Raw genomic sequence first — 19,968 nt, forward strand, 5'->3', positions numbered from 1 at the left:
TCTTAATGGTAATTTTATTGAGTTGTCGATAGTCAATACAAAGCCTGAGAGAACCATCCTTCTTCTTCACAAAAATCACTGGAGCACCCCATGGTGATACACTCGGCCTGATAAAACCCTTTTCCAATAGTTCCTCTAATTGTAACTTTAACTCACTTAGTTCCTGAGTAGTCATGTGATATGGAGCTTTGGAGATGGGTTCCACTCCCGGTACCAAGTCTATACGAAAATCAATATCCCTTTTTGGAAGCATTCCTGGGATTTCCTTAGGAAATACATCAACAAACTCTTGAAGCAAGGGGTGATCAAGTGTTACTTCCTTACTTTCCTCTTCATCAAGATCATTACTGAGACTGCAAAAAGTAGACATCCCTTTCGCATACATCGCTTGAGTTGCATTGCAGATATCATATAGAGAGATATGGGTCACTAAATACCTACTATCACTCTATGCTCACCAGAATCATCAATACAAATATAGTTTTCTTTCTGCACTCTATGTTGGATTCATGCTCTTCTAGCCAATCCATACCTAAAACAACCCCATAAGAGCCAAGAGGGATTACATGAAGGTCTACCTTTGTAGTGAAGGGTCCTAATCCCAATTCACATTCTTGGACACATAAATCCATGGTCATTTTGGTCCCAAAGGCTAGTTCTACCTACCACTTAACTCCTTGCCCTTTTGCCACTAGCCCACACTTTTCTACTAAGGATGGAGATATGAAGGAATTAGTTGCTCCAGAATCAAATAAAATAGATATAGTTTTACCCTTTAACGAACCTATGGTTTCAATAACTATACCTTGGTGATCAGTTTGCTTTTGTTCTATTGCGACAAATATTCTATGGGACTGGCCTGCATTTCCTACTGTGGGTTCGGAGGCTGCCTGATTCTGGTTTGCGAGGGACTTGGTGCATTGAGGACAATGTACTGCAATATGCCCATGCTGCCCAAAAGAATAACAACCCGTGTTTCTCACAAAATTTCTTGTAGATGGTGCACTCAGTTGCTGGTAACTCCCTTTATTAATGTTCTGAGAATTTTGGGATGGTTGAGGGGTATACTTCTACTGGGTACGAGAATTACCACAATTTTGTTGGTATTGAAATTTTCTACCACTCTGATTGTAATTCTGGGACTTTTTCTTGTGTGAGAAATGTCCTCCTTAGAGAGTTGATTGTTGATTCTTAGAGCCTAACGTCCCTTGATATTGGTTCCCCTTAGAGATGGCCCCAACACTATTACTTCGATTGCCGCAATGGCCTCCTAAACCCAAATTAACATTCCTCTCCACCAGAAAGGCTTTGTCTATTGCATCTCGAAGACTCTTTGGTTCAAAGACCGCTACATCCCCAGAAATATGGCCATTCAATCCCCTAATAAAATGTTGCACCAACATAGGTCCATCCTCCTTGTAACCTGAGAAGGGCTTAAGTTCATAGAACTTTCGCTCATAATCTTCAACCGACATGTTGTTTTTCTTTAGGTGATGGAATTCTTCTACTCTACTCTGTCTCCATTGATCTGACATGAATCTATCTTTAAAGCGTTCTAAAAAAAATTCCCAAGAAATGGTGTCTATGCTAACCTAGAGTTTTTCTTCCTCCATTCGCCACCATATTGAAGCAAACTTTCTTAAGTGCATAATGGCACATCTAGCTTTAACATTGCTACTAAAAGGGTGCATGGTGAAACATCTTTCAAGATCAAATATCCAATTTTCTATCATAGATCCCCCCTCATTGCCAAAGAAAAGAGGTATCTTAGCCCTAAGTAAATCCCTCATGTGAGCAATAGAATCACTGTCTAGTCTTCTTGTATCGCTCCTAGGGCTCCTATCTCTTTCCCTATCATGATGTTGAGAGTTATTTCCTTCCTCATGGTTTTCTTTATTTTCAATTGTATCTAACCTCTGTAGGATCTCCACCATCATGCGCCTCAATTGAACCCATTCAGATTCATTATTCTGACTTTCATCTCTCTTTTCCCTATGGGTATCTTGGGATTGTTCTCCCTCATGGTCCCCTTGGAAACTCTCTTGTTGAGACCTAGAGGCAGAGTTTTAGTTTCCATCCCTAGCTGCTCTATGGGTAATAGGGGCCATCTCGGAGAGTAACACAACATAAGAAAGGATATATATAGACGCAAAATATAATCCAACTAAGCATAATAGACCCTAGAGTTCCTAGTGTAGCAACCTAAGGCTCTGATAACAAATTGTCATGCCCTGTCAGGGAACCTGGTAGGACAAGAACAAAAGTTCAAAAATATGCTATAATTTTTTTTTAATATAACATACATCTACCACCTCTAGAAAGTAAACATACTTAATGCCCTTATAGGTTCCCCTTAATGTTCATCAACATAATTGAAAGATATAACAGCTTAACACATAACATAATGTGCATAAAATAAACAAACAATGATCTTCTTAATTATGAGCATGATATAATATTTCACAACACATTAACTTTACTATCTATTGAATACACTACAAAGCTTTTATCATTTCATTTGAGACCAAAGTAAAAGTACATAACAATCCCATTCCCACTATAGAATAAATAACTATCATTTGCATCATTTTCCCCTTGATTATTATTTACAACATCCATACAATTAATACTTTTCATTTGATAACAACATATATAATAATGCAATTGCAATTTCTATTAATGCCTTCTACTCAATTTTCATAACAACACAATAAGATCATAAAGGGATAGGTTAGGAAGGGTAACATAACTTTTAAAAAAATTGTTTCAAATACAAAGTAATCATCCCTTATCATAGTTCCTATAAACTACCCTCCCTTTTACAATGCTTTCCATAAAATTACATGTTTATTATGAGGCCATTCATGGCTTACAAATAATCTTTACAATATTTGAATGTACTAGCTCAAAAGAAAGGTCTTTAACATCTTCAATCAAGGATCAAGAAGCATCATCAAAAGAGATCATGAACACAACTCGAAAAATATTTACCACCCAACCACATGGAACCACAAATGTCCACTCCCCCGTGCTAGGAGATAAAACCAAGGTCCACGCAAGTACTAGGGCAATACTAAGGCCATGAGACATGTTTCCACAAAACAATAAACAAGAACCACATATCACATAACAACATCAAATAACATCACAAGAGAGAGAGAGAGAGAACCAGAACACCTACTAGGTGGGTGTCATCATATAGCCTTAATGTCGAGATCCACCCTACCTACCATGTACCACAATCCCCTCTCAAATGGATCCACCTAGCCTGTAACAATGGTTGTGGTACTCCAACAGGCCTATATGGACTAAAATAATCATTTATCTTGTATTAGTGTGTTATAGCCCAACCCAACCCAAGTTCATTTTAAAAATGATTATCACTTGAATTAAACCCACTCATAGGATCTCCTAGCAACCACTTTGGGTCCTGGAAACCTATAGTGAGCCACCCACCTACGGTATCTAGTTAACCTACTCAAACATTCATCAAATAAAATAATAATAATTCATCTCACACAATAAGCATATAAGTTCAAGTACTCTCCCATGTCCTCCAAATCATAAGGATGAGTCTGACCCTTATCTCTAAGCCACAATCAAGTATGAGAAGGAGGTGGCCAATGCATAACATATATAAAACATTTTATTTTATTTTTATCATGAACGTCTCACACACATGAATTAGAGGTCTCTAAAAATACAAGTACCTACTATAGAAAACACCCAAACCCCTAAGAAGGAAAAGCAACCCAAAAAACAACTCAAAAACCCATAAAAATTGAACCATGTTTCCATAGATATTTATCTTGATAATGGTTTGAGTGAAGACTAAAATATATTTGAGAAAATAGTATAATGATTTATATTTAATTTTAGCCTCAACCAAAGATTATAATAAAAGTTTAAATAAATTTTCTTAAAACTATTTAAAACCCTATTTGATAGAGTTGTGTAAAAGAGTATGTTCATAAATTCATTTTAAACCATTAAAAGATTAAATATTTTGGATTATTATAATATTTGGAGTTATCTTTCATATCTATTTATTTTAGAATCATTTGGTTTTAGTTTGAGGAAGATATTTGATGCCCTAGTGACACAAACAATGAATTTGTTTGAGTTTCGATTAACAAAAAATTAGTCTCAGTATGGGTAACTTAACTTTCAAACCAACCATTGGATGCTCCTAAATTTGGGATATGTTTTAGTAAGCCTAGATTTCTACGTTTTCACTGAAGAGATTTGACAAATAATATCCATAGTGAAAGTTATGAATAATAGTATCAGAACTAACAAAACTGGGACAACCACAAGACTGGAAATCCTGTTTGTTGGGTTGATACTTGACACTTGAAGAATAGTTGTTGGTTGAAATATGAAATTTAATTATAGATGTATTTTTATATTTGAATCACTACAGATCATAAATAATTTTTATATATAAAAAGAATAAAAATAAAACTAAAAACAAATACAAGAGTTATTACTCCTAACATGACACTCATTTTCCCTAGGTTGAATTTCCCAACCAAAGCATATCCCTTACACAAACAAGGAAAGAAGCAGAAGAAAGTATTTCTAGAATAACACTCAAATTTTTAAATTTAAATTTTCATCTAATATTTATTTAAATTATGCAAGCATAGCACAAGCAAGCCACATGGATTATGCCTGGAATGAGGCCTACCTTGGTTCCTACGGAGAAAATCCTTTGAGAAAGAACAAGCAAAAATCCAACCTCTTCCTGTGCAAATCTCTCTTCCTGCTCCTAAACCTTCAAATTCCTTCTGATTACCTTCCTGAAAAATACCAACTCCCTTCTCCAAAAATACAAACTTCAATAAATAATACCAACTTGTATAGTTGGAGAGGTTGTTTTATGGGAAGCAACCGTTCCAACCTCTATGGTTGGTATTATTTATTAACACTAACTATAATAGTTTATTTAAAATTTAATAGATACCCCACGTAAATAATCATACTAAATACTAGATAGCTAATAAAAATCTCAAATAACACATATAGCTCAACGACAACTATGAAGACTCATGCAAGAGAAGTCATAGGTTCAAAACTCATTGACTAATATAACATTATTTTAAACCTCAATCTTTCTTTTTTATCCTCTTTTTTTTAATATATAGAATTAATAAAAACAAATCTTATATTACACATACCTACAATATATATATATATATATATATATATATATATATATATATGTAGGCATATATGTGTGCACATATATATATATATATATATATGTTCATAAATATAACATAATAAATCTTTATTACTTTTGTTTCATCTTTTTAATGCAACATAACATAGACCACTTAAATCATTTAATGTGTAGGTATCCTATCAAAGAAATAATCAAACATTATATAAAAATCATTACGAACAATATAAATCAGAACCAATCAAAATACTCAACCCAATACCCATCATAAACATGGCATTGCCCAACCCTCAAGATAGGGTGATCTTCCTAAACAGGAGACCTACGTCCAATAGGTTTACTTGTGGGAACGTTGGTGTTATCTCCACAACAACAACATTCAAGGATTTAGAGGCACACTCAGACCTATGTAACCAGGTGGAGTCGATGCCCAGTACCTGCAATCATGCATCACCGAAATATATATCCATATACAAATGATAAACAAAGAGGGGGAGTGCGACATCGTGTGGGTCTCCGTAGAGTAACTACGACTACCTCCCCTCATCCTACAGATATCTCATATAGTAATCTATTCCAAGCATGGTTGGGTTAGCATTGTTAGCTCAAGATAATAAATATAAAATATAGCAGCCATATGAAAAGATTATCATAATGAAATCATGTACATAAACCAATGAAACCCCTAACTCACTAATGCATCAGATAACATATTGAACCATAAAGGTGCAAATATAACTAAATATGTCTCATCATCTACTCTAACAAGGAAATATAGAGTCCAACATCATGAAATATAATAAATAATGTCCATGCCAAGAAAAGTTGCTAGGGTGGGTATTACATGCCATGTATGATTGATTTATGTAAATGCATCTAGATGGTTAAAAATGAATGCAATATGGATAAACAAATGTAAAGTATAAATGTTTATATGATGATATCTAAATGAATGTATATGAGCGATGTATAAACCAATGTTGAGACAAATGGTTTTGTTATGATTCTAAATGTTGATGAAATATAGCTAAGCGAAATGATGATGTGATGATAATGCAACGTATGAGTAATGAATAGTTGTACCTTAATGCAATAAAAAGAGAATGAATGCATTATAATGAATCCTAAATGAAATTTGGTGTAAGATGAAATTAATGAGTATAAGAATATACTTAAATAGATAAATGAATGCACTTAACTCATGGATAGATAAATAACTGAATGCAACTACGGAAATCTAAACAAATGTATGGTAAACAAGTTTGAAATGATGGTAAGGATGATAAATGATACTAAATGAATGCATAGTAATGGCTAATAATGGTAATAAATGCAATGCTATAAATGGATCTAAATGTCATGATTTGTGCAATAATGAAATGATATAATGATGTTAATGCCAATAAATGATAATGAACTATATGTAGTTAAATGCAACTAAATGATATGGAATGCACTCTATGAAAATGCAACTAAATGTAATGAGGAAGATGTGATTATGATAGATGAATGCAAGGTTGTGTAGACTTTGCATGATGCACCAATGATGTATCGGAGAACTCTATCGTGATTGTATCCAAGACCAACTCATTTTTCGATAACTTCGCACATTAATCTTGTTCACACTTGCAAACAAAACCATGCATATCAATAATGAATGATTAAATGGATGGGTGACATGCAACGAAATACAATATAAACAGATGAGATGGAATGATGATCTATAGTGTTTTTATTTTCATCATTGAGCATGATAATAATGAACTTGGATGAGGTAGTAGGAACCAAGGATTTTAGCATGGTACCTGCAAACAAACAACATAAACAAATAATATGGACCCTCCATAATGGTTCATGCTCATATGGTCAAGGTATACATTGTAGTCAGCAATCCATAGTGATCCATGACTGTATTTCGTATAAGATCACGTAGCTTAGTGAACTTCCCACGTAGACACCATTAGTACATGCCCCAGAACTTCATCAGAATAATTCACAGAAGACATACAAACAATGCTTAGGAACCATCCCAACCACTCTAATCACTTGTGGATATCTCGGAGTAGCGTAGGAACCTGATATATATAAATGAATGAATAACCTACAAATTAACCAAATATTTGATAGCTTAAACAGAATTTTCTTGTCAAAGAAAATGTCATCTTGTCTTTGTTTTGGGTAAGGAAGGATGCATCCTTGTTAAGACAGTTTGCATGTTTGATGTTGATTGTTTGGTTGATGTGAGAAGTGCTCATCATTTGAGTATTTCACAATGTTTGTTTGGTATCTTCTTGGATGCGTATGTACAAAAAGCGTTGCCATGTTTTTGGTTGATTTTTGATGTTTTTTATAAAAAAAATTTTAAAAAATTGGATTTTGTGTGATAGTTTTCCAATGTTTTTGGTATTTTGATGAGACAATTTGAATGAAGAACTCAATGAATCACAAGTAATGCATGATCCACTTCCATCAATAGGTTAAGGGAATTGCCCCCAATTTTAGACATGACTATGAAAAAGCAGGATGCAAGATGCATGAAATACTATCCTTGACTGCAGATCAATAACAAACCATGGTTTGGATGGATGGATGAATGGAAGCAATGAATGTGATTGCAACAAGTCTGAAAGAAAATGGAGCCATAGCATTTATGAGTGGCACCTGTTTGCCAGGTTTTCACCATCGTACTTACCCAAGGTGTCACCGGAGTGGTTGTGCACTATTTGGATGCATGATTTTTTCTTTACTATTTCAATTTTTTTTGTATTTTCATCAGGACATTTTTTTGAATGTTTTTGGTGTTTTTCTGGTATGTAGGAGAGCATGATGCTATGTACAGCTTATATATAAAATCGTTTGAGGTGCATGTTGTTGATCAGATTTGCTAGCAGTTCATCTTCTGAAGTAGCCAACTGATATGCCCTGGATCCAAATACAATAGTGATAACATATGGACCAACCAGTTTGATTAAAAGTTTCCCTAATGTTCTCTGTTTGGTTGGTTACGAGGATTCTCTCTCAGAACAAGATCGCCTACCTCAAATGTATGAGGTCTAAATTGATGATTATAGCTTCTGCTCATGCGCTGCTGATAGGCTTTGAGGTGATTATATGCAACTTGCCATTTCTCATCAAGTAGCTCTAAGTCTTGAAGATGTGATACTCTATATGCTTCATCATCTATCAGATTATGCAAGGAAACCCTTAGTGATGGTATCTCAAACTAAATAGGAAGGATAGCTTCTGCACCATAGACTAGTGAGTAGGGAGTTGAGTCTGTAGGGGTTCAAATGCTAGTTCAGTATGCCCATAGTGCTGGATTCAATTGAACATGCCAATCATGATTGACATCATTAACTGTCTTCTTGAGGATTCTCAATATGTTCTTGTTTGATGCTTCGGATTAACCATTGCCTTGTGGGTAATAGGGAGTGGAAAATAGGTGTTGGATATGAAACTTTTCACAGAGTTCATAGACATCCTGATTTTTGAAAGGAAGATTGTTATTTGTGATGATGGACATGGGTACACCATACTAGCAAATGATGTAATTAAGGATGAATGAGGTGATCTACTTGTTGGTGACTTGGGTAAGTGGAACAACTTCGATCCACTTTGTGAAGTATTCAATAGCAGTAATGATGAATTTGTGGCTATTGGATGAAGATGGATGAATCTTACCCACAAGGTCAAGTCCCCATTGACAAAAAGGCCATGGTGTTGTGATTGGTTGCAATTCTTGTGTTGGTGCATTTATCAGGTCTCCATGAACTTGGCATTTCTTCCATTTTCTAACAAAATAGTAGGAGTCTTTTTCCATGGATGGCCAATAGCATCTAGTGCGCATGAGTTTCTCAGCTAGTGACGGACCGCTTGCATGATTTCCACAAATTCCTTCATGTACCTCTTCTAAGGCCTTTGTTATCTCATCCTACTCTAGACATCAAAGGAGAGTACCATCAAGACTGCGTCGGTATAGGGTTTCACTAATAATGGTATATTGAGCAGTTTGGCGAATGAAGGTTTTACGTTGGTTATTTGATTGGTTAGGAGGAAGTATGTGATCGCGTAGATAGGTGTAAAACTAACCATACCATGGGGATTCAGAACTGACAAGGCAATATATCATCTCAGATTTGGGGATATCATAAGCGGGAACCCAAAGCTGTTCGACCAAGAACTCGTAGTGTGTTGAATTTTGTGGAAGATCTAGGAGAGATGCAATGGTAGCCATAGCGTCAACAGCTCGATTCTGATCTTTGGGTATCTGCTCAAAGGTGATAGTAGTGAATGATGCCTTTAAATTATCCACCATTTATTTGTATAGCATGAGTTTGTCATCCTTGGTCTGATATTCATCTGTTACTTGTCGGATGACTAGTTGGGAGTCACCATATATTTGTAGCTCTTTCAATTTCTATTGTATGGCTAGTCTGAGTCCTATGATCAGGGCTTCATACTTAGCTATGTTGTTTGTGCATGGAAATGTGAGCCTATAAGACTTCAGGATACTATCACCTTGAGGTGTGATAAACAAAATGCCTTCCCCTGAGCCATGCCTAGTGTATGAGCCATCAAAGTATAGTTTCCATGGTTGTGCTGATGTGATCATGAATATCTCTTCATCTAGAAAATTGGAAATGAGAGGATGATCACCTATGAGGGGAGCATCGGCCAATTGATCTACAATAACTTGACCCTTGATAGCCTTATGGTCCACATACTCAATGTCAAATTCACTTAGAATCATCACCCATTTGGCCAAGTGTCCTATCAATGCTGCTTTGCTAAGTAAGTACTTTAGTGGATTGATCTTGGCAATGAGTTGTAATTTATGTGTTAACATGCAATGCCTCATTTTAGTAGCTGCCAAGATTACTACTAAGCAAGATTGCTCAATAGGTGTGTAATTGAGTTCATAGCCAACCAGTGTGCGAGAGATATAGTAAACAATACACTCTTTTCCTTCTGCATTGTGTTGTGCTAGTAGCACTCCTAATGTTGTATTTGTTGCTGATATGTAGAGTAGTAGAGGCTTACTCAGATCTAGTGGGATCAACAATGGTGTAGTCATGAGATAGTCTTTAAGCATATGAAATGCTTGCTGGCATCTGGCATCCCATTGAAAGCGGATGTTCTTGTGTAACAGGTGTGTAAAGGGGTGACACTTATCTGCCAGTTGTGTAATGATTCTCCAAATTGATTGTAGGCACCCTTGTAATGTCCTTAGCTGACTAATGTTCTTTGGAGGTGGCATGTCCATGATTGCTTTGACCTTTGCAGGGTCGACCTCAATACCTTTGCTTGAGACAATGTATCCTAGAAGCTTCCCTGAGGTTACTCCAAAGACACATTTCTTTGGGTTGAGTCGAACATGATATTGTTCCAATCTCTCAAAGATTTTCTCTTATATGTCCAGATGACCTTCTCTTGTGAGTGATTTTGCCAGTAAGTCATCAACATAATCTTCCATTATAGTATGCATGATATCATGGAAGATGGTGGTCATTGCTCATTGATGATAGGTTGCTCATTGAAAGGTATTACATTCCAGCAGTATGTTCCCCATGGACATGTGAAGGTCATCTTATGTTGATCCTCTAGTGTGATCTTTATCTGATTGTACCGTGAAAAGCCATCCATGAGTGAAAGCATGGCATGTCCTACTGTTAGGTCCACTATTATGTCAATTTTTGGTAGGGGGAAGTCATCTTTAGGACATGCTTTGTTCATATCTTTGAAGTCAATATAGATATGGATGCCCCCATTTGGTTTGCTGATAGGCACAATATTGGATATCCAATCCGCATAATCAATTGGTCCAATAAAACCAACATCTAGGAGTTTCTTGAGTTCTGCTTTGATGAGTACTACAATTTGGGGATGCATCTTGCAAAGCTTCTACTTGACAGGTTTGGCTCCTTCTACTACGATGAGGTGATGCATGACTAAATCTAGATCAAGACCAGGCATGTCTGCATATGACCATGCAAAGTTGATCTGACGCTTCTGGAAGAATTCGACAAACTTAGGTTGTTCCTCAAGAGTTAAAAGAGATGCCAGATGTATGTGGTGAGGAGTTTCAGGAGTCCCCACGTTGTATTCTTTTGTTTCCTCGATGAGAATCGTTGATCATTCCTGCTATGTACTAGAGGGGAGAATGTCAAACCTTCCATCCTCAGGCGCACTTTTGTGGGATCAAACAATGCCACAATGTGGTTTTCACTAGAAGATCCATGTTTTATTGTTATATTTTTGCAGCTGAAAGGTTTGGCATCCGCCCCAAAGATACATTTTTCTTATTTTCACAAGTGTTATAAGTATGAGCTACCATTTTATAAGAAGGAGCCTTAGACTATGTATCTTGTAAAAAGATATTGTGATTCATTTTTAAAAGGAACACCATGAATAGAAATCACCTTCTTTGGAGGACTAGCTATAGTCACATAAATGATTAGTCTTTTAGGCCTTTTAGGGGAATGAGAGACAACAATGATGTTCATGGAATCATTACAACTTGAAGAAGAATTAGTTGAGGTGACCTGCTTGACATCAACCTATGGGAGATCGGATGTAACATGAGATTCATCATCCATCAATGCAACAACTTTAGAAGAGATGTCACTAGAATGAAGAGAAGGTAGATTAATATTGAGATAAGTATCAATGATTTTATCCTCTTTAAACAAAATATCCTTTGAGACAAAATAATTTTTACAAGAAGGATCAAAGACATAGAGTGACATAGGCAAAGCCAAGTCACCATCACATGCATGAAAAGGAACATCATTAGTAATTTGAAGACAATTAGGAATTGAATTAATAAAAGAAGATAATAAATCCATTTTAAAAGTAGTTAACTAAATTAAAGAAGCAATTCATAAATAAGTGGGCCAAAGGTCTACATATCATTTAAAAATTGACAGCATGGAATGGGGTTCAGGGCAGCACCTCGAAAAAATTATTTAGGAGAATGGGAAGGATTAGAATTGTCCTTTTTTTTAAGGGGGGGTATTGAATGACTAAAGGAATGATAAATAATGCTTCAAAAATAATATAGAAGTGTTCACATTAGGTTCACCAAAATGTAATGGTGCAAAAGTGACCTTGCAAAGAGAAGAACTATGTTCCCTTGAGAGCCAATTTCACAACATGTACATTCAGATGTCTCTAACTAGTGAAAGTGGTGAAGATATCTAATTATAGAAATGGAAAGAGAAGATGATAGAGAGTCTTTAGTTTGAATCTAAGTGTCTTGGTAAAGGATGCCACTGTGACACATAGACATCTATGTAATGCACTGTAGTCTTGTATGGACAACAAACAAAAAAGACTTAGAAACACAAAAACCCAACTTTGTTCTTTAGATAACCTGCAAAACCCAAAAGTTAGAAATGTGACAATGAATACTTGATAATAAATATTAAAATAAATGAAAACAAATGAATTAAATAAAACACAAGAAAACCCTCATGCATTCGAATGCTTCTAATAAACTTGCACACATACAAAATAAGAAAAATGTTTGGGGCTATTTGGAGACTTGTCTTAGTCAAGTCCCCATTTTGATGTTTCCACCTCCACAACAGTGAAATACATAGATACATCAAAAGATAAATAGATAGAATGATAAAATGATCAAATGATCAAATAGATAGGGGATGTGATAAATCCCATGATGCTCAAAGACAAGATAACTAAAATGATGTTACTAGATAGGCTTGCCAAGAGAGATAAGAATATTATTGTGAGATCTTGAGAGTGTTGTAGCAAACTAGAGACTATTGTAGCAAGTGGGAGAGAGCAAGAGAAAGTTGTGAGAGCTAAGAGAACAAGAGAGAGAGAGCCAAAGAGATTTCCTAAAGGAACTAGAGATATATTTCTTGAGAGAACCAAGAAAGATTGTATGGATTGAAATGATGGATTTAAAAGAAAAAATAGGAGGGAAAGAAGAGGCTAACGAGCCATTTTGGAAGATTCTGAGTTGTTTCCATTGACCAAGATAGGTGACAAGTGCCAAAATACACAAAATCGACATTTGAATGTTAAGATGGTGTAGGATGAATGTGCGACACATGAACATCCATACATCGCGCTAGTGTCCAAACGTATCATGCTAAAAAATGACGAGTGGCAAGAGAAACATGTGGTTTACATGAAACTGAAGCTGAAATATATGCCCTAGAAAAGGTATCTTGAGCATATTGAGAGGGAAAAGGCTGATGTAAGGGCTGAAAGGAGCCTACTCAGATGCTAGGAGAATGGACACTAAAGTGGATACAAAATTGTAGGTGAACTTGCAAAGGGGTATGCAATTTTCTACTCTACATTTAGAATTAAGGGCCCAAATAAGAGTATGATGATATAATAAAGTGGAATAAAACCCATAATATTAATTTAAATAAATAAAGGTCCCATAATGCATAGAGTAAAGGGAAATACTAAAGTAGGTGCTAGGAGAGTGTGAAATTGGACACACTACTAAAGGTGTACAATTTACCTCACTACATGACCATTACTACATATGCTTCAAGGTTCAAAACAACATAATTAAATCTACTCTTGCAACTAATAATGATGAAAAGGGTCATATGAAGTCCCCCTTCTTTCTTTCTTTCACTAGTAGACATTTATTTCATTTTCCTTTTTTAGAGACGAGATTGTTCTCATGATGTTTTCTATTTTTCTCTAGTTATGAGAGATTTGTCTATTCGTACATGGGTACCTCATCAAGACTCGTAGTTAGACCATCCATTCATCCATCATAAAAAAATTAGCTTCTCCTTGTGTTGTACTTAAGAGGGGTGTGTTAGAGTAAATAGGAAAATCACTTAGTAAATTAATTAATCATTATTTAGTTAGGTCCCCTTTTTACTTTATTACACTTAAGCTAATTATAGGCATGCAATTTTTTATTCTTAGGTCATGATCTCTTTTGTCTCAAAGAATAGAATGAGGACACTTCTCGTGATCTAATTTAATCCTCGCCTAAGGTTTCATCTAGGGTTGCTTTGTTTTCATTTTGTTAGTATAATGATTCATTATTGTTCATTGTAATCATCCAATGTATTAATCAATTATTGAGAAGCTTATCTAGTTTTATTTTTTGGATTAATTCAAATCTCAAGGTTTAATGGAACAATCAATTACTTTTTCTCTCTTTGTGATAGAAATTTTGGTTGTAGGTGATTTCTGGGAGCTATAGGGTTCAATAATCAACTCCAATAAAAGAGGTTAGACCAAACAATTATCAAGTCTCAATAATAAATTTGGTATATTCAACAAGGGAATATGAGATTACAAAGATATAATATAGTATAGCTACTACTATAGGTAGATTGTAGAAGTAGAAGCAAAGGAAGCAAGACCTAAATAGGAAAATTAAAAATTACAAGGTTATATCAAACAACTTACTAGTCCTCTAAAAAATTATAGCTAGTATTATTTATCCTACATTCCTAATTTCTCAAGAGGAAGCTTTATCACTAGATAGAATGAAAAATATTTCAAAGACAATAGAAAGATAAATGCAAAGATTAATTGAGGAAGGTAAGGATTTCAATAAAATTGTAGTAGAATCCTAGGAAAATTCTCTTAATTGGCAGGGAAAAATTAAGAAATAGATTGATGGATATAATGCAAGGTAGGAGAAAAATCAAATAAGCGATTATTAGTTGTAGAGAAGATGGAGGATCAAGAACTAATAAAAGAAAAAAAATCGTATATCATAAAATGATCCTAAAAATAAGAGAATGGATAGAGATGATGAAATTTGAAGAGCAAATTATCAATGGATCCCTTGAAGAAATGATCCAACAAAGACACCAAGTAGTTGATCTCAAGTTCAAAGAAATTGTACATTGATTGAAAAATTAATAGAAAGAAATCTCCATCTAGATGAGGATGAAGATGAAGTAGCTCAAAGAGAATTCAATAATGCTATCAATACTAACTTAGAGCACAAAGGGTGAGGATTTTGATGTACTTGTGGATAAAGCCTTATCAAAGAGTATAAGAGAAACATCCATATAAGGATTATAGACTATAAAAATGCCCCCTCATTTTATAGAACCCAATATTTCAAATATTTTTTTTTTCTAAAAATAAAAAAAAGGAGTTATCCAAAATTTTATGATTACTTTTGAAGATTATTGAAGGACAGAAGAAAAAAAGGATTGAGATGTTTTGATATATTCAAATACTAGGAAAGAGGAATAGATGTGTTGATATCTTTGAACTTGAAAATTTCATATGTTGCTACTATAGTTTGATGGTTACATTTTTCCACTTTTCTATATTCTTGCCATATTAAATTGCATCCTAAGCAATGTGCCTAAGGAATATTTCATAAAATCTCCCAAAGTAATGGAATATGATTTTGAAAATAATATTCTCCTAATTCAAATTTGAAATGCCAATTTTAATCAAATATGAACTATACAGTTGTAACTAACTCTTGATGCCTATCATTTATAAGGGTCATCGATTGATCATTTTAAGTAACTAAAAAATTGATAAGTATGGGAATAATAATAGAGAATTGTTGTTTCTTAGTTCACTTCATGGTTTCATTTTGCATTAATGATTTTTATCTTAAATTACATTAAGTCTGACATGTTTGAACATTCATTCAAGTCATTAGTCATCTAAAAGTTGTAAAGTGGTCTAGATTGAGATTTTCTCTTATGAAATATTGTGAAGTTGCACCATTCTCTAAGTATTTCACAATCTCTTTTATCATTTACAAATATTGTATTGAATCATGCACTATCTATATATAATTATGATATTTTTTTATGAAATAAATAATAGTAATCTAATGCTCTATAGTTAACTTGTCAATTTTTGTTAAATTTCAAATTTAGGATTTCTCACTCTTATCTTCCCTTAAGTTTTTTTCTATTTCTTATTTTTAAATCTAAATTTCAAATAAAAGGATCACATATTACAAATAAAATGATATGTATTGTTACCCAATAAACATATATAGTTGCATTTAAAATCCAAGAGCATTTGTTTAGGTTAAGATATCTTAAAGTTTTTATTATCCTCCAAACCTAATCTTAATTCTCAAACTCTTAAGCTATTAGTCCCTTTGTAAAATAGTAACCCTAGTAACCCCAATGAAAAACTAAGTGAAACTAAACATCAAGACCTACTATTTGAAGCCTTGGGATCATTAAATTATGTTCTAGAATTTGATTTTATTTTAGAGAGGTGAAATCCATTATAAATTGTATCTGAGTTGACCACAATAAACACATGTGTCAATAGTTCATTCACTACATCTAGTAGAAGGAAGTTAGTCAAATATAATTTAAATTTAAATTTTGAAATTTCAAGGTTCACATGTGTGACTACATAAATGAACTATGTAAAGTTAAAACCTATGAATCAAATCCAAAATAATAAATAGGGATTATAAGAATCAAATCCAAATATTTGTGAATTAATTAATAATAGGATCAAAATGCAAGACTGTTATGAGTTAAATCCACATATGTGCATGTCTCTATCTATGTACATACATACACATAGTTGGATTTTCTTGTGAACATCGGGACCGCTTGGACCTATTTACTATTGGTGAATCTTGTAGATCCTTTTTGTAGCTTACGGAGACCTAGTTTGTTGATTCCAGTGTTCCTTGGTGTGTGACCAACCTTCTCTTTGATCCGCACTTCTTCCTTTGGATTTCCTGGAGGAATCTCTTTGGCAGAGGCCGACCTGATGGTTTTATATGTTTCATCATGTTCATTGTTGTTTGACTCTTCTTGGGCCAACCGGATCTCTCTTGAGCATATAAATCAATGTAATTTAACATCTTATTTCATTCTAGAGTATGTAAGATATATATCTTAAGATTTAGAGGTCCAGAGTTGATTGATTCTGTAATTGAGCATGTATGTAGCAGGCCAATGAGTCGAATCTTGTAGTCCAGATGTTACTGGTTATTTGTAATCAATTTTCATAATCTAATTCATTCAGTTTTACATTGCCTCCATCATTTTGTCTTGCTTTTGTGTTTACTCTTGTTGCACGGTCCAAATAGATCTCATTGAGGTCCCTCCTAACCATGACTACAACATATGTGTGTGTGTGTGTGTGTGTGTGTGTGTGTGTGTGTGTGTGTACATATATACACATATATACATACATATACATCCATATATATATATATATATATATATATATATATATATATATATATATATATATATATATATATATATATATATGTATGTGTGTGTGTGTGTAAATGTACATACATATATATATATATATATATATATATATATAAATATATATATATATATATATATATATATATATATATATATATATATGTATGTATGTATGTATGTATGTACATACACACACACACACGTGTGTGTGTGTGAATATATAATATGTATATGTATATCTATGTGTATGTGTTTGCGTACGTTCTATGTATGTATATTAGATATACTATGTATATGTATGTGTGTATGTGTGTGTATGTGTGTGTATGTATGTATATGTATGTATGCATGTACACAAAAATATGTATTTTAGTATATAAATACATATATGCATTCATATATATGCATATATTATACACACAAGCTTTTATACATATTACTCACACACACACACACAAACACATGCCACACACACACGTGTGTGTGTGTGTATGTGTATGTATATTTCAATAAGTTTTTTGTCACAAACATCATATTGATTTCATTAGTTCTATACATCTACCATTATAGAGTAAGTTAACAATTCATATCTCATGTTGGATATCCCTCTTCCAATATAATTTAAGGCTTATGTAATTTAGGCTGGCCCTATCCTATTATACCCTTATAGATAGAATTATGCCCAACCACCCATCACCTATATAAAAGTTTGAGGAGAGGGCCTTTCTATTGTGACATCATAATAATTTTGGAGAGGAGAGATATTAAATCATTCAATCTAACTCCTTCACTCAACCAGCTTATGAGAACAATTCTTTCAAGTGAATTAAAGAACATACCTCAACAACCAAATGAAGAGTAACTATGACTAAAACATTGTATATCTATCAACTTTAATGTCAACATATTTTCATCAAAAATAAAATAATTGAATACATATTACTTTATACATTCATGTCTATGCATATACTATACACATGCATTTATACATATTATGTTGGAGTCAAGGATCACTAGCAAATAAATTTTCTGACTTATTCTGAAACCACCGAAAGCATATGCAAGAAGTAAAATGCATACACACAAGATGATCAACCACAAAATCATAACCGAGATTTTTACATGGAAACCCAAATGGGAAAAACCATAGTAAGATTTGAACCCACAATACTATTCCACTATGACCAGTAGCAAAACAATATTACATGAGGGGAATGCACTTGCATTTAGGCACACTACCTAGAGTTCACTACTCAAGTTACAAAACAAGGCTACAACCCCAGAGGAAGGTTCACTACCTTACAAGAGATTACAAACTGATTACAATAAGTGAAGAACTAGAAAATATCATCTGACTATGCCAAATATCAATTTTGGTTAGGCACAAAATGATCCACTACACTGTTCTTCTTATCTGCTTTGTTCTGCTCTACAACTGCTCACTGGATCAACCAAGATCAAAATGTGCACGTGAAACTACGCTTGATCACTCCAAAAAGGTCTACCACATCACACTATATTCATAATGCATCATCCAAATCGGTCTTATATATATATCCGATTAGCAAGGTTAATCTCCCACATGTCGGCTTCCAAAAATTGCATAACATGCAACATGAAATGTGTAGCTGCAAGTCGGCTCCAATCTTTTCAAAGACTATGTACCGGACCCAAAACACATTATCACACGCTTCCTATAGGTCTCACATAACTCCCAAACACAATTCCAACCACCAAAATTAACTTAAATAATCTGGGCACACTCTACATCATCAAACATGAAGAATACTCTACTTTGCTGCTCGATCGGATACCAGATCTTTAAACAAGTGATAGAATCAATACCGGAGGGTAGATTCGCATGATAACAGGGTTCTGATACTTAACCAATGAATCCTAATCACAAAAACCAAAATCTGCTTCACCGAAAATGAAAAGTGCTCTCAAACCTGTACATTGAGCTTCACCAGGCAAACTAACCACAAAAGACATAAGACATACTCCAAATTACCGGTTAACCAAAACTTCATACCGGATCAAATCAACAAGCTGAGCAGCCATAAATGAAAAGTCCTAAGCATCTGCAATCATCAGAGACTACCAATCTTCACCGTAGCATCACCAGAACATCAAATGCCAACATATTACACACACACATGTGTGTGGGTGTGTATTTCAATTAGTTTTTAAGTCACAAAAGCATATTGATTTCATTAATACATCTACCATTATAGAGTAGGTTAACAATTTGTATCTTATATTGGGTACATCCCTTTTCTAATATAGTTTAGAGCTTATGCAATTTAGGTTGGCCCTATCCTATGATACCCTTATCAATAGAATTATGCCCAACCACCTATCACCTCTATAAAAAGGTTGAGAAGAGGGTCTTTCTTATGCGATATCTTAATAATTTTGGAAAGGAGAGGGGATAAATGATTCAATCCAAGTCCTTCACTTAACCAATTTATGATAACAATTATTTCAAGTGAATTAAAGAACATACTTCAACAACCAAATGAAGAGTAACTATGACTAAAAAATGTATATTTGTCAACTTTAATGTCAACATATTTTTATTAAAAATAAAATGATAAT

This window comes from Cryptomeria japonica, chromosome 9 (genome assembly GCF_030272615.1).
Source record: "Cryptomeria japonica chromosome 9, Sugi_1.0, whole genome shotgun sequence".
Taxonomy (NCBI): domain Eukaryota; kingdom Viridiplantae; phylum Streptophyta; class Pinopsida; order Cupressales; family Cupressaceae; genus Cryptomeria; species Cryptomeria japonica.